Source organism: Podarcis vaucheri (genome assembly GCF_965113315.1).
Source record: "Podarcis vaucheri genome assembly, chromosome: 10".
Taxonomy (NCBI): Eukaryota; Metazoa; Chordata; class Lepidosauria; order Squamata; family Lacertidae; genus Podarcis; species Podarcis vaucheri.
The window spans coordinates 63,092,425-63,105,238 of record NC_138748.1 but is presented as its reverse complement, the minus strand read 5'-3'; the positions used below and the strand labels follow the sequence as shown (position 1 = coordinate 63,105,238).

The 12,814-nt window shown below is 45.6% G+C and overlaps 1 long non-coding RNA gene across 1 annotated transcript; it reads right to left on the bottom strand.

Moving 5' to 3' along the window:
- Window positions 1-2,534: 2,534 nt before the first annotated feature.
- Window positions 2,535-3,615, bottom strand: LOC309541940. Its single transcript, XR_014224015.1, has 2 exons — window positions 3,547-3,615; window positions 2,535-2,766 (listed from the first exon to the last, which is right to left on the bottom strand). It is a non-coding gene; the product is annotated as an uncharacterized lncRNA (long non-coding RNA).
- Window positions 3,616-12,814: the final 9,199 nt, after the last annotated feature.

The window sequence follows — 12,814 nt, the reverse complement described above, 5'->3', positions numbered from 1 at the left end:
TTTATTTATATTTTTTTTATACCCTACCCATCTGGCTGGGTTACCCTAGTCACTCTGGGTGGTTTTCAACACACACAAAAATAATAATAAAACATCAAACATTAATAGTAACAATCTGATCCAATATAAAAAGTCATAGTAACTTTAAAATAAACAACTTATATCAAATACAGTGGTACCTCGGTTTACAAACTTAATCCGTTCCGGAAGTCCATTCTTAAACCAAAGCTGTTCTTAAACTGAAGTGTACTTTCCCTAATGAGGTCTCCCACTGCTGGTGCCCTTCCGCTGTTCTGCTTCCATTCATATACCAGGGCAAAGTTCACAAACCAGGACACGACTTCCGGTTTTGCGAAGTTCATATACCGAATAGTTCGTAAACAGGGCTGTTCTTAATCCAAGGTACCACTGAAAAGCAATATGCAATAATCCATTGTAATCAAATAGTAAACGGTAAAATTAAACACCAGCACATAATAATTAAACAGTTTACACTTATCAGGGACGCAGGTGGCGCTGTGGGTTAAACCACAGAGCCTAGGGCTTGCTGATCAGAAGGTCGGTGGTTTGAATCCCCGTGATGGGGTGAGCTCCCATTGCTCAGTCCCTGCTCCTGCCAACCTAGCAGTTTGAAAGCATGTCAAAGTGCAAGTAGATAAATAGGCACCGCTCCAGCAGGAAGGTAAATGGCATTTTTGTGTGCTGCTCTGGTTCACCAGAAGCGGCTTAGTCATGCTGGCCACATGACCGGAAGCTGTACGCCGGCTCCCTTGGCCAACAAAGCAAGATGAGCGCCACAATCCCAGAGTCGTCCACGACTGGACCTAATGGTCAGGGGTCCCTTTACCTTTACCTTTACACTTATCAACTACAATAAAGAATTACTCATCTGTAATCAATAAAAATAACAGCAAATTACAATGCATAAAATACCACAAAACATACAAAGCCATGTAAAAGGATTAAATTGAGAAACAATATCCATGGACTCCTCTCTTCCCAGCTGTTGCTGTTGCTGCTTCTGTTCTCAAAGTCATAGTCTGGGAAATGGTCCTGGGGCTGAGGTTGGGGCAAAGCAGGTGGGAAAGCCATTGCCTGCAGAAAGTCTCTCTCCCACGAACCTTTGCCTGGTGAATTTCTGGCTGTTGTGCTATTATTATTATTATTATTATTATTATTATTATTATTATTGCTATTTCATGAGGACATGAATAAAAATAAGCAAATGTATATTGAAATGGAGTGAGCTGATTTTAAGACTGGGAAAATTAGAAACCGAGAGACACCAAAAATGGCAGTTTCATCTGTTCCCTCCTCTCAGGAGGCAAATTTCAGAGGAGGAAAGTTAGTTTCCAGGTTAGGATGGGTGTCTTCCTCACCTTCTTCACAGGATCTGGAGAGAAATAGGCCCTAGTTTAAAGGGAAAGAGACAAGGCCAGATTTGGGGGAGGTGGGGGGAAACCCACCAAGATTTAAAGCATCGCCATCATTCAGATGGGAATTTGATTCTTTCCCAATATCTCCTGATCCCTTTCCATAGTCTTTCATTTCCCCATTCATCACATGCGCGTCCTTTTAATGAACTGTGTGATATTATGACAGATGTCCCAAAGCCCTGAGTAGCATATTAACAACGTGTCTTGGATTCCCAGAAGTCCTTCGTAACTCCATGAAGAATCTGTTTCGTGCTAGCTTTGTCCTTCCTGGGAAGCAAGGACCCTGGGAAACTAGAGGAAATGGAATTTGTTCCCAGGCGGAAGATAATAAAAAAGTACGCAGTCCTTCTTAGGCTCCATGATAATGAGGCCTGCGGTCACGGTGGAGGTTGAGGCTGTCTCCACGGGGGCTGAAGGATGCTCTTTAGATTACCAATGTTGGTCTGAGGGGGATAGCGGTTCCTCAGATTGCTTCCGCCTCCGCTTATGAACCGAGTGGATCCCACTTTACATAGGACACACAGCTGTTTCAAGGAGTCCTCAGTTTACAGGGCTGTCCATTCTAAGTCCTGTGTAAAGAAAAAGACCCCTTCGAAAGAAGATTAGAATTACTGCTAGGGGTGGAGGAATCTATCAATTTCAGCTTAGTTTCTCTTTTTTCTTAAGTTCATTTCACATTTTCGGGCTGGAAAATGTGCGTTTCAGAATTTGGAGATGTGCACATTTCGTCAGCCATATTGTTTTGGACACTGTGAGTCTGGTAGGTTCACCTTTAAATGTGAACAGAATTGAATTTGTGCCCCCATCCCTATGACTGGAATATTTTTTGCTCCTGACATGAAATCTGAAATGACACGGCTGAAAAAAGGAACCCATTATCGCATACCCCCCCAACACATAGTATTTATTTTCTGCCTTGAAACCAGAATATAATATCTCCCCCACCCTCTCTTGTTTAAATATTTTTTGATTTGTAAAAAACAACCCTATTTGAAATCCGTCAACATAAATGCCCCCCAGAGATGTTCACTTATCCCAATCTAATTAATCTCATGATTTTTCATAGCATGTAACCTCTTTCTCCCACACACAGCAGCATGTAGCATCCTACTTTATTTATTTTGAAGCAGAGATTTTGTGGCTGTTGACATCAGTTGTCCAACTTCTTTAATATGAAACATCTGCCACTCTGTCTCACACTGTTGCCTGTAGGTCATGGGAAAGCTTTCTTTATCTTCCTAAATGAAGGATGTCCCACTGTACAGTCTAGCCCAGATGACCAGGGCCAACCCTTGGTATTGTCCGGCTGTGAGTGCTTCCCACCACGTCTCTGAGGAGATAAGATTTAGCCTTCAATCCTCAAGACATTTGCTCCACAGCAATCCCACCAAGCTGTCGTCAAAGGGAGTTGGCGACCTGCCCTCTTCTGTGGCGGGTGAGAACCTTTCTACCGCAGCCGTATGTCATTTGATTTATACGCAGACAAAATCCCCCAGAGTATTAGCTCAATGACTCTGAGAAGTGAAATGCTTCAGAGCGCTTAGGAATAATAAAAAGGACTAATTGCCTCTCCCCAATTTGCTTCCTTATTTTCTCTTCAACAATACTTCCTACTAGTTTTCCTGAGACAGACATTAAGCTGTGATTAACAGAATTCGCCCCAGATCCTTTTTTGAAAATTGGTGCTAATTGACTATTTCCCAGTGCTCAGGTATGGAGGCTGATCTGTGGGACAAGTGACAAATTTTGCCCAGTTATAAAACCACAGTAAAACATCGAAATTAAAAACTTCCCTACACAAGGCTGCCTTCAGACGTCTTCTAAAAGTCAGATAGTTGCTTATCTCCTTAACATCTGACAGAAAGTCAGATAGTTGCTTATCTCCTTAACAGCTGACAGAAGGGCGTTCCACAGGACCGGTGCCACTACCAAGAAGACCCTCTGCCTGGTTCCCTGTAACCTCACTTCTTGCAGTGAGGGAACCACCAGAAGGCCCTCGGAGCTGGATCTCAACATTATACAATAATCTTATAATTATACAATAAATAATAATTGGGAGTGAACTGCAGAACTCCATGTGTTGCCTTTCTACTGTTTTCTATGTACCTACATGGGCAAATGAGTTGGAGAGCTCCAATATCTCATTTGGGAGGGACTTCAAGTTGTGTTTTCCATGAAGTCACATTGCATGTAACAGAACTTTGGCACCATTCTTCTGGAACAGAAACACCTTGTGTTCTCAGTGTTCTCAAATTCTTAGCTTCATAGCACACTAGGACAGATCCTGAAGCTGAGGCTCCAATACTTTGGCCACCTCATGAGAAGAGAAGACTCCCCGGAAAAGACCCTGATGTTGGGAAAGATGGAGGGCACAAGGAGAAGGGGACGACAGAGGACGAGATGGTCGGACAGTGTTCTCAAAGCTACCAGCATGAGTTTGACCAAACTGCGGGAGGCAGTGGAAGACAGGAGTGCCTGGCCTGCTCTGATCCAGGGGTCACGAAGAGTCGGACATGACTAAACGACTAAACAACAAGGCAGGTCTGGGACAATGGAGGCAGTGACCCTGCAGAGATCCTGCTGCAAATATAGTGCAGTCTTTGACCTGCCTCAACCCCAGACCATTATACCACCAGCTAGATGTATTGATTGATCAGGATTCCTACTCTTCTAAGAACGTTCATGAGCTACAGTGATCGACAACCACAAATGGTCAAGTAACTCCATGCTCATTCCCTGCAGGTGATGGGTATTTTGTTCTCGTATGGTAAAAGGAGGTAAGTACAGTGATGCTTCGTGTTGCCATGTTCTAAAATGTCAGCCTTCGGTTCTCTAAATGCTGAGCCTGGGTAGTAGTATTACACAATTTAACTGTACGTTCTCAGTTTGGATGTCTTGCCTCTGCATCCCCAGTGATGTGAAAAGAAGGTAAGAACATGTTCTCTCTATCTCTCAGGGACCTTCTGAATTATCAGTGACACCCAACTGAAGCCTACACAAATGGAGTAGGACATCTATTATGCCTCAGAATCATTGCACACCCTTTAGTAACTGTGCTCATTACCAGAAGAGAGAGAGCTTTTTAAAACTTGAAGTTTCTATAAATTTTTTTATTCATCTTTGAAATAAAGACCCTGGGGAAGAAAGCCACATTTACATGATTAGAGAAATGTGGCTTTTTGTGTTAATTCTTTGTGAGTAATTTTCTTAATTTCAGAACTACAATGTACTTTACCTCAAAAGAGAGGGGGAGCATGGAATAGCAACAGCTGGCGTTGTTACTCTGCTGCTCAACTGGCTGCCCAGTCAGTTGGTCAGTTAACTGGTCAGTTACACTGCTGCTCAGTCAGTCCACTGCTCACTTGGTCAGTCGCTCCACCCCTCTCTCACTTGCTCGGCAATTCACTTGGCCAGTCAGCCACTTGGTGAATCGGACCTTAGTTGGTCGGTCACCCTACTGCTCATTCGGCCATCCAGTTGGTCACTCCACTGCCTGGCCAGTCTGCTGCTTGCTGGGTCAGTCATTCTGCCATTTACTACACCGACCGCTTGGTTGGTACTTGGTCATTCGGTCTGTCGTTCTGCCAGCTCACTGGGTGAGTAGTTTTGTTGCTTGCTCAGGCCACTGTTCAATCCCTCAGTTGTTCCACTGCTCAGTAGGTCAGTCTCTCAGCTGAACCACCAGTTGGCCACTCCTGGTTGGTCCGCGGCCACTCAGTCACTCCCTGCCACCCAGCTGGTAACAGGGCCACTCTCCCGCACTTGGTTGCTTCCTCTCACTAAGTATCCAACTGTCCTCAAAAAGCCACTAAAGATGTCTGGCAGTCCTTCAAGAATGGAACGTGCCACAACACAGGCTATGTCACTGTTACTTTAACAACCGCATCCCAATAGCTTAGTTTTCATGGCCCTTAATCTGTTAAACCTATTGTGTGTTACATATGTATTTTACAAGTGTCTAATCGCCTTTTGGGACGCGGGTGGTGCTGTGGGTTAAACCACAGAGCCTAGGACTTGCCGATCAGAAGGTTGGCGGTTTGAATCCCCACGACAGGGTGAGCTGCCGTTGCTCAGTCCCTGCTCCTGCCAACCTAGCAGTTCGAAAGCACGTCAAAGTGCAAGTAGACAAATAGGTACCACTGTGGCGGGAAGATAAACGGCGTTTCCGTGCGCTGCTCTGGTTCGCCAGAAGCAACTTAGTCATGCTGGCCACATGACCCGGAAGCTGTACGCCGGCTCCCTCGGCCAATAAAGCAAGATGAGCGCCACAACCCCAGACTCGGCCACGACTGGACCTAACAGTCAGGGGTCCCTTTACCTTTAATCGCCATTTAAAGCCATCCACATTAGCGGCCACCATTACATCTCATGGGAGCAAATTCTGTAGTTTAATTATGCACGGTTTGAATAAGTACTTTCTTAGATCTCTCCTGAATCTTCTCACATTCAGCTTCAACAGGGCACCCATATGTCTGGGGGATTTTTTTTTTTTTTGGGGGGGATATTTCTAAAGCTCAATAACTTTATCCAGATTTTCATTTTTGGGAATATGGCAACTCTAGCTTCAATGGCGTCTAGTATTATGAGAGAAAACTTCTCTCTTTAGGGCGCTCATCAATGGTTCCTCTTCATCCTGGAGAAGAGTGACTAGTGGGGTGCCACAGGGTTCTGTCTTGGGCCCGGTCTTATTCAACATCTTTATCAACGACTTGGATGATGGACTCAAGGGCATCCTGATCAAATTTGCAGATGACACCAAACTGGGAGGGGTGGCTAACACCCCAGAAGACAGGATTACACTTCAAAATGACCTTGACAGATTAGAGAACTGGGCCAAAACAAACAAGATGAACTTTAACGGGGAGAAATGTAAAGTATTGCACTTGGGCAAAAAAAAATGAGAGGCACAAATACAAGATGGGTGACACCTGGCTTGAGAGCAGTACATGTGAAAAGGATCTAGGAGTCTTGGTTGACCACAAACTTGACATGAGCCAACAGTGTGACGCAGCAGCTAAAACAGCCAATGCAATTCTGAGCTGCATCAATAGGAGTATAGCATCTAGATCAAGGGAAGTAATAGTGCCACTGTATTCTGCTCTGGTCAGACCTCACCTGGAGTACTGTGTCCAGTTCTGGGCACCACAGTTCAAGAAGGACACTGACAAACTGGAACGTGTCCAGAGGAGGGCAACCAAAATGGTCAAAGGCCTGGAAACGATGCCTTATGAGGAACGGCTAAGGGAGCTGGGCATGTTTAGCCTGGAGAAGAGGAGGTTAAGGGGTGATATGATAGCCATGTTCAAATATATAAAAGGATGTCACATAGAGGAGGGAGAAAGGTTGTTTTCTGCTGCTCCAGAGAAGCAGACACGGAGCAATGGATCCAAACTGCAAGAAAGAAGATTCCACCTAAACATTAGGAAGAACTTCCTGACAGTAAGAGCTGTTTGACAGTGGAATTTGCTGCCAAGGAGTGTGGTGGAGTCTCCTTCTTTGGAGGTCTTTAAGCAGAGGCTTGACAACCATATGTCAGGAGTGCTCTGATGGTGTTTCCTGCTTGGCAGGGGGTTGGACTCGATGGCCCTTGTGGTCTCTTCCAACTCTATGATTCTATGATTCTCTCCACCCGCTTTCCCTACACCATGTATAATTCTACACACCTCTATAATATCTCCTCTCGCTCATATTTTCTTTTAAGTAAAAATTCCCAAACGTTGCAACTACTCACACACTCCTCTGTCCTCTATCTGCGGCCTCGGAGCCTGATATTTTCCACCCCGGTAAGGCAGAGCAAAACAGCTTATTTTGTTGATTTAAAGATATACAACACTGCTTAGTGAATCTGAAGGAATTTACTGCTGAAAATGGAGTAGGAAAGTATTTCCTAACATATACAATCACGATGCGCTGGAAAAATGAGAACTTCAGTGCAGTGCCTGCTGTTACCTTACAAATGATTAAATATTCCTTACCCTCCGAGGATGGAAACAGGAGGAGAATGGTTTACCATAACTTACTGAATCGGAGCGGCTGCAATGAGTCTCTCTTTAGACCCTCATTTAGAAACACTTATGTGTGACTGAGAAGGACCAGTATTTCATACTATTTATTGAATCATCTCTTGGAAAAGAAACTCTAAATCTAAGAAATGACCACCCAAGCATGCTGCTGAAAACTGAGCGAGCTAAGCAAGTTTTGGATGCCTTTGTAGTTCTGCTGGTTTTGGCAAAGCTCTTTGAAGTGGAAATGCTGTATCTGTTAAGTGGGGTCAAATCCACTGGACTCAATAGGACACACATAGAATCGCTCTGTCAACAGCACTAATTTTCTGAAAAGAGGAGCGGTTTGCTGGATAGCGCATCGCCTGATGTAGATGTGTTGTACGGGGTGCATAGGGAGTTAGGGGAGGGCTAGAACCTCTGGTAGGGGACACATTGTGCTCCTTCTGGGGTTTTCCACCTTTGGTCCCCATCCTGCACTCAGCATCTCATGTGGCTCCTTGGCCACATCCTGGGAATAGCTTTGACTGGCTGGCTAAACCAGGTCTCAAACCCCCAGGGAGTTAGGGACCTCCCTTGAATGTGAAGACAGGCTCCGGCAGATTGAGCGGACAAGACCAATAGTGGGTCCAATGTGTGCTGGGCCCCGGGGTTAACCTGAGCAACGCGGTCCAGGTCCGGTCCCAAAATCCAAGGATTCCATGAGGAGTCAGTCAGACAGGGCCAAGGCAGGAAACCAGGCTAGGTCAGGCACAGGGTAACAGGCAGGTTCCAGCAAGCAGCAATGTTGCTCCCACAACCTGGGGTGGGGTCTGGCAGCCTTTTATCTCTGACAGGGTAACGGCTAGTCCTGATCACCCGGTGACTTACCTCCCTGTTTCGCCCGAAGGCGAGCATTCCTCCTGCGAGTACTCAGGTCTCTCCTTCTCTCAGACCTGAGTCTCTGCAGCTCGGGAGATGTCGGTGGGTTACTAGACCCAGGAGCCGCCTCAGCCTCTCCTGACCCAACTGGTAGTGGAGCAGTTGCACGTGATTGCCCAGGAGAGGGCAACAAGGTAATCCCTGCATCTGGAGCCAGGGCAGGCTCAGGCCCCTGACTTGGCCCAGCTGGTGCTTGTTGCAGGGGAACCTGTGCAGACTGGGGCTCTTCAGAATCAGGCCCCAGACTCGGTTCAGATACGAGGATCCGGTGCGGGCCGAGACTCCTCTGGTTCCGAGTCCAAGCCTGAGTCCCAGGCCATCACACAATGGTCAAGAAGGCAGTTTCTGCAGGTGCTGTAGAGGGAATGAGGGAGCCCATCTAGGAGAAGGAAAATTCTGATGCTAAACCTCCACTGCCTTACCAGAGAACTTCAGGAGAAGAAAAAGCTCAGGAGTAAACCCTACACAAATCTTCAGTGGAGTCCCAAAGATGTGGGTGTTGTCTAGTACATCTCCTTCCGGCAACTGCTGTGGCCAAGCTGGTGCCAAACCAATTGCGCTGCTTTCCTCTGGACCACATGAGGGAGGCCGAGAGGGTCACTTCATACACACCTCCATACACACTGTCCCAACTTTTGTCCTGGGGAGGTCACTTCAGTACTGCTAGTGTAGTGGTTTGACTTCACCCCTCGAGGCGTACCCCATTGCCTCTCAACACAGACAGATGCCGACATGTGGCCTAGCCTGTTCTTCAAGGGCTATCTGCAGTTGCTCACTCAAGAGGGACAAACACTCTACACGTGCTCAGAGGCAGTGCACTTGTAATTCATCCAAGCATTTTTGAGCAGTGTTCCAGCACAGAATATGCATTGCTGGGATGACTTCTGTGGCGTTTACCCTCCTAGGTGTGTGACATCATACTGGGTTCATAAGGAAAGGGTTAACTAATTGTAAAAGGACTAACCAATGGGAACCCAAGGGGCGGAGTTAACTGTGTATAAGGTTTAAGCACAGAGGTTTTTGGGGGGAGTTGAGATGATCAGTCGGAAGGTATTAGGAAGGTATAGGCTGGTAAAGAAACTAAAGTTAAGATACTAACAGAAATATTATCCGAGAAACCATAAACTTGTTAATGTTTGTAAAATAAACTTGTTTTTTTGGTTCACTTTTAAGAACTGAGTGGACTCAGTGTTTTACCCGAGAGTAACTGGTTGGTGGCAGCGGGGAAGCGAGCACAGTGGTGGCGCAGGGATCAATAGACCGTTAAAAGTCCAGGGACCCTGTGTGATCGCCACAACTTCTTCAGGGCGTGACTCAAGAAGTTGTTGTTGTTGCTGCTGCTGCTGCTGTTAATCCAACCCCTTCCTCCAAGAAACTCAGGATCGTGTACCTATTGCTCCCCTGCTCATTTCTTCCTGACAACAACTCTGCGAGGATGGTTAGGACTGGGAGATGGTGGTGTGGCCCCTGTTTCGTTAGCTCAAAAATGGAAAATGAGTGAGGTCCCAACTAAAGAAGAATGGCAATTTAAACTGATGGAATATGCTCAGTTTGTGGACCTGAAGAACATACATTTAAAGAAGATTGGAAAATGTTTATTGAATATATGGGGGGGCAATTGTGTACACTTGAAAACGTTGGCAGCATTAAGATAAATCCAACAGTGTAAATAAGTTGTGATGGATGTAATAATGGAATACTGAATGGTTTAGTTTACGTAAAATATGCAGGGATTTGTGATATGCAAAATGAACCATGGAAAGAGAAGAAGGGAAGTCATTGATTTCTTAAGGTTGTTTAAATGAGTATTCTAAATTGTAAAACAGAAAATTTAATAAAAATTATATACACATAAGGACTGGGAGATGGTGTCTGACGCAAGGAACTTTACAGAGCTCCATCACTGGGAAGGGATTTAAACATGAATCTCCCCAATTCTAGTTTGATGTGGAGGGCCACAGCCCCTTCTTCTCTGAGTTACATAGTCTGTTGGTCCAACCCACAGGGATAAAAGGAGCTGCCTTATAGTACCAGATCATTGGTCCACTTAGCTCAGTTTTGTCTAAGGCACAGGTCAGTTCTGTGTCCAGGGCAGCTGTCTACCAGCTCCATCTGGTACACAGGCTGAGACCCTACCTGCCCGCAGACTGTCTCGCCAGAGTGGTGCATGCTCTAGTTATCTCCCACTTGGACTACTGCAATGCGCTCTATGTGGGGCTACCTTTGAAGGTGACCTGGAAACTACAACTAATCCAGAATGCAGCAGCTAGACTGGTGACTGGGAGCGGCCACCAAGACCACATAACACCGGTCTTGAAAGACCTACACTGGCTCCCAGTACGTTTCCAAGCACAATTCAAAGTGTTGGTGCTGACCTTTAAAACCCTAAACGGCCTCAGCTCAGTATAACTGAAGGAGCGTCTCCACCCCCATCATTCTGCCCAGACACTGAGATCTAGTGCTGAGGGCCTTCTGGCGGTTCTCTCACTACGAGATGCCAAGTTACAGTGAACCAGGTAGAGGGTCTTCTCAGTAGTGGCACCCACCCTGTGGAACGCCCTCCCACCTGATGTCAAAGAGAAGAACAACTACCAGACTTTTAGAAGACATCTGAAGGCAGCCCTGTTTAGGGAAGCTTTTAATGTTTAATAGACTATTGTACTTTAATATTGTGTTGGAAGCCGCCCAGAGTGGCTGGGGAAACCCAGCCAGATGGGCGGGGTATTAATTATTATTATTATTATTATACATCAGGGTAGCTAAACTGTGGCATCCCAGATGTTGCTGGAGACTACAGCTCTTATAATTCCTGACCATTGGCCATGTTTGCCAGGGCTATTGGGAATTGTATAGTCCCTACAGCATCTGAAAGACACGATGTTGACTTACGCCTCTCCAGGAGTTTCACTCCAGCCGTACCTGGAGCTGCTGGGGATTGGGCCCTACATGCAACATCAAGGCAATTCCAATTCTAAATAGAATCACAATGTTCTTATGCAGATGTGATGTCCATTCAGCCTCTGTTCTCGACCCATTACTAATCTCATTAGTGTTGTCGATTCTGCCATCACAAAGTACAGTACCTGAAATTATTCAATTCAACGAGGCGCCCTATTTGTAACTATGCAGATTCCTAATCACCAAAATACATCTTTATGGTTATATTCAGAAGCTGGAGTTTACAGGACTGTTTTGAGGCTCAGCTGGAAGTAGAAGAAAATTGTACATCCATTCTGATTGTTAGCGCCCAGATTTTCTTTCCAAAGTGCTTTTCAGCTCTTAAAAATACTGGCTGCTCTCAAGGAGGAACTGCAGGTTTTCTGAAGAAGAATAAAGAAGTATTGTCTCTTGAATCCACTTTTCTCTATGCTGTTTTGTCATGGGCCATGAGCAGTTTTACTCTAAGTTTGCAGTTCTTGAGATGCTTGTTCTAAAGTAGCTCCATAGATAAAGTTATTTGAGGACTGAATCTTTACAGCTGTTTGCCAGCTATAGAGAAACTGGCCCCTCCAAACTGGGTGGTTTCTCCCCCTCCCCATGTGCGTTCTGTTCTTGTTTTTTAATTAAATTTTTATTGACAATTTTATTTACAACATAACATAACCCCCCCAATACAGAAATACAATAAGCATAACATTTGTTGTTGTTGCTGTTGTCATTTAGTCGTGTCCGACTCTTCGTGACCCCATGGACCAGAGCACGCCAGGCACTCCTGTCTTCCACTGCCTCCCGCAGTTTGGTCAAACTCATGCTGGTAGCTTTGAGAACACTGTCCGACCATCTCGTCCTCTGTCGTCCCCTTCTCCTTGTGCCCTCCATCTTTCCCAACATCAGGCTCTTTTCCAGGGAGTCTTCTCTTCTCATGAGGTGGCCAAAGTATTGGAGCCTCAGCTTCAGGATCTGTCCTTCCAGTGAGCACTCAGGGCTGGTTTCCTTCAGAATGGATAGGTTTGATCTTCTTGCAGTCCATGGGACTCTCAAGAGTCTCCTCCAGGAACATAATTCAAAAGCATCCATTCTTCGGCGATCAGCCTTCTTTATGGTCCAGCTCTCACTTCCATACATCACTACTGGGAAAACCATAGCTTTAACTATACAGACCTTTGTTGGCAAGGTGATGTCTCTGCTTTTTAAGATGCTGTCTAGGTTTGTCATTCCTCTTCTCCCAAGAAGCCGGCGCCTTTTAATTTCGTGACTGCTGTCACCTTGCTGTGGCTAAGGGGCCTGAATAACTGAGAGAAGCTATGAGCTATGCCCTGCAGGGCCACCCAAGATGGACAGGTCATAGTGGAGAGTTTTGACCAAACATGATCCACCTGGAGCAGGAACCAGCAAGCCACTCCAGTATCCCTGCCAAGAAAACTCCATGGACAAAGACAACAAGCATAACATACAACAATACAAACAACCAATTAAAAGACTTCCTTTATCCTGGATCTGGCCTCCTTATTTACT